The following is a 4,149-nucleotide window of genomic DNA, read 5'->3' as shown; positions in this document are numbered from 1 at the left end:
GGGCAACCAAGCCTCCTGCTTGCTCCAGCTCCGTGGCTGCCGGCCGCCATCTTGGTTGGGTTAATTTGCATACAGTCTCTCTGATTGGCTGGTGGGCATGACTTAAGATGTAGCGAAGGTACAGTCAATTTGCATGTTTGTCTTTTATTAGTGTAGATATATATTACTCTAAAAGAAGAGAAATAAACATATATATATATAAATTTCATCATAGTATTCTGTATTATGGACATATTATATGTAATACTGTTTTCCAAGAAAAATGTGATTCAATGTTAAAGAAGATGTTATTAAAAGTAGCTTATATAATATGAGGAAAGGGGAAATCACAGTGATCCTGTTATAAACATTTATAACAATACTAGAGGCCTGGTGCACGAATTCCTGCACGGGTGGGGTCCCTCTGGGTGGCCTGCAGGGATCGGGCCAAAACCCTGCAGTCCAACACTTCTTGCAGCTCCTACCTGCAGGTCCCACTCATCCCGGCCCCACTGTGCCTGTCGAGGGCTCGTGCCCAATCAGTCCTGATCGGGAGAGAGTTGCACTAGCCATGAGCCTTGTGTCTGGCGCCCTCCCAAGGGGAGTGGCCTGCAGGATTGCGAGAGGGTGCAGGCCAGGCTGAGGGACCCCAACTGTGCACGATTGGGCCCGGGAGGGACCGAGGGAGGGCTCCAGGGCAAGTCCAGCCCATCTCGCTCAGTCCCGATTGGCCGGATCTCAGCAGCAAGCTAACCTACTGGTCGGAGCGTCTGCCCCCTGGTGGTCAGTGCATATCATAGCAACTGGTCAACCACTTGACTCTCTGCCCTCTGGTGGTCAGTGCGCATCATAGCAAGCAGTTAAGCATCCTTAGCATATCATTAGCATATTACACTTTGATTGGTTGTTCAGTTGTTCTGCCATTTGGTCTATTTGCATATTACCCTTTTATTATATAGGATACTTATATAAAGTATTTATCTATAATAATAAAAGCATAATATGCTAATTAGACTGGACTCCTTCAGGATGACCTTCCGGACAAAGCCAGGCTGTGAGGGAAGCCCGGGTCCCCGGTGCCTGTGGGAGGCTGGAGGGAAGCCCGGGTCTGGGATGCCAGACAGAAGCTGGTGCCGGCAGCCAGGGGAAGGAAGGCCTACTCTTGTATGAATTTCGTGCATTGGGCCTCTAGTATAACTATAAATTATTATACTTAATATTATACTTAATACATATTAGATATATAGAAATAAGTATTTATATAGAATACATATAATATAAATAAAATGTATATACTTATTTCTCTCCTTCTAGAATGATAAAACTGATGTCAACATGGAAAAAAGAATGAGGCAAAGATTTAGCATTCACCCCGATGTGTCACATTGACATACTACTCTTCACTTCTTTTTACATCATAGAAAAAGAAAAACTGTGATAATATTTGTATAACATCCTGAATTGAACAGAAGGGCTGCTTGTTGACAAGTGTTAACTCTCCAGGAGCTATAATTCCTTGGGCTTTATCTTATCAAAGGGTGAAGTTCAGGGAGATCAGTAACTCAGCTCACCTGAAATCTACATTTTGGAGGAAGCTCTGTTCTAAAGAAGAACTGAGGGGAAAGACCTCAGAAGGACTAGGGAATAAAAGATTTTGAAGTAAAGGGAAGATAATTCTGGAGCGCTGAACTGATCTGTAAAAGGGAATGACTTCTGGTGGGGTTATAACAAGGGTACTTAATCTCTATGACACTCATTTGATTCTTAAGAATCCATTCATTCATTCATTCATTCATTCAGAAATGATGAATATGCCAGGCTCCATACTAGAAATCAATGGTGAGATATATGCTTCCTTGAGTTGTTATATAACTACTATGTCTCCACAAAAAGATTGTAAGTCCTAAGTGTCACTATACAGCTTTGTTTAAAATGACCCAAGAAATTGCCAGTGATTCTTTTGGGATGGACACTAGGGAATGTGCTGGCCAGGTAGTATTTTGTTGCCTCCACGACCACCCCTCAATAGAAACAAGTTGAAACAACCACAATACAAGAGAACAAAAAGAGAAAGAAAAGAATAGGTGCCCAAAAGTGATGCATTAGGGATGGTATAAATGTCACCAGGGCGTGGGAAAATACACAGGATGTTCCAGGGTGACCCTGGACACCTAGGCTGAAAGAAGATGCTTGATTTGGAGTGTTACCGGTTCTATTGACCCACATGTGACAAAAATGCAAGGAATATGTAAGACTAGGCATATTCGAAGAATGACATTCCCACTGAAGAAATTTATGTAGCAAATTTGATATAATAACGACTAGTAGTTATTATTCTCTATGCTTTACATGTGTAAACTAATGTGATGCTCAAAAAACATTATTTGAATCCAGTTCTTTTGTTGTCCCTATTTTATAGAGGAGGAAACTGAAGAACAGGGGGTTAAGTACCTTGTCCAAGGTCATGCATAAAGAAAGTGGTAGAGATAATGATTGAATTCAAGCAAGAAGAAAGGCTTCAAACTCCCTTCCCCAACCAATACCCTGCCCTGCCTCTGGAATAATAAGGCTTCTTAATATGTATGGAGCACCTCTTAAGAGTCAGGAACACTTAAAGAATTAGGCACTTTTCATGTTTTGTTTCCTTTATTGTAGGGCTGTTTGATGGAAATAATTATATATGAAAATGAATGCTCAGGGAAGAGATTTAAGTTTTCTTCTCTGAATTGTAGAACCAAAAAGTGGCACCTGGAGTCCTGTGGGGATGTGGCCTGTGGCTTGGGGAAACTGCACCCCATTCCAGGAGCAAAGGTGTTGCTGTGGTCGCTGAGGAAGGAGGAAAGGGCAAGGCCCACGCTTTCTGGAGAGAAGACAGTGGCCATCCATCTGGAATGGAGGGAAATGCAGTGGCTGTTTGTGGCCCCTGACCCCAAGATGTAGCAGATGGTATGTGAACTGTACACTACAACCACGGAGGGCACCACATAGAGAGAGAGGCCAGAGGACCAGTAAGTCTACAAAATTCTCATTTATGGCTGGAGAAAGCACTGCCTCTGCATATTTGTTCTTCTTTTGCTCCTCATTCTCCTTGAGAATTTTGCTCCTATGATGTGGGTTCTTAAAGAGATGTGATTTCCCCCAACGGGAATGGGTCACTTGCTTGTTACAAAAGATGGGCTTTGCCTGGAAGAAGAGTCAGAATTTTTATTCCTATTATTGTATGCCAAAGGAATACACTCCAGAGTGGACTCATCCCTGCTTCTAACAGTCTACTCAGAATGTGACCCTAAATACTCACAACTCTCAATGAGAGGTCACAGGCAGATTAAAAGTGGGTCCCAAAAATGTAGAAGTCTGGAGTCAACACTTTCCGACCAATTCCAAGGAAGGCAAGCCACTGTCCACTCTTGATGACAGCAAAGTTGTGTTGGTACAGACAGACTTCAAGTAACTGGGCCTGAAGGGGCTCTTTATGGACATTCAGTGGAGACACCCCTTGTAAGGGCAGACCCACTTCCGGAGCTGAGATTGGAAAGGGTGTTCATCTGTAAGCTCATGCTGGGAAAATCAAGGCCTTTTCTCAAGTGGACATAATTTTTTATGGTAGTGATGGAATCCTTGTGCTTGATGCTGAGTCTGTGTGCTTACCCCAGTTGGTTCACCCTGAGGTGACTGTGACTCGGGGTCCTGCTGGCAACTCACAAAGACTCTATGGAATTTGTGTGTGTCCAGATGGGAAGCTTTACCCGTCTGTGGATGGCACAGGTACCACGTGCCACAAAAACGGTCACATCTGTCTCAAAACCACTCACGTCTTCCATGGAGCACCTGCCTTGTTGTAGGAAACTTTAAAGTACTGACCTCAAGCCTTCACACTTAGGGCAACTTGACATCCTGGAAAACTGAGATGGCGGCTAGAAGTAGAAGGACACACTTTCAAAAGGAACTCAGAAAGAAAAATGTACCAATGAAAATATTCGGATGAATGATGTGTAGATGTTAGACACAGAAGTCAAAGAAATATCAAAAGAATTTCTTTATTCCACTAGGTTGATTTGCATCGAACCATGTGACTTTTATTTTTCTTTCTTGTACCTGTCAATTTACAATAAAATATTGAACTGCTGTGTGTAATTAATTCATGATCAATATGGATATCTAACTCCCCAT

At 42.7% G+C, this 4,149-nt stretch overlaps 1 pseudogene; it reads left to right on the top strand.

The window, feature by feature from the left end:
• Positions 1-2,922: 2,922 nt before the first annotated feature.
• On the top strand, positions 2,923-3,821 carry LOC102259100 (annotated as a pseudogene).
• Positions 3,822-4,149: the final 328 nt, after the last annotated feature.

The sequence above is a fragment of the Myotis brandtii genome, unplaced genomic scaffold (genome assembly GCF_000412655.1).
Source record: "Myotis brandtii unplaced genomic scaffold, ASM41265v1 scaffold858, whole genome shotgun sequence".
NCBI classification, from domain to species: Eukaryota; Metazoa; Chordata; class Mammalia; order Chiroptera; family Vespertilionidae; genus Myotis; species Myotis brandtii.
This window is presented reverse-complemented; position numbering and strand designations above follow the sequence as displayed.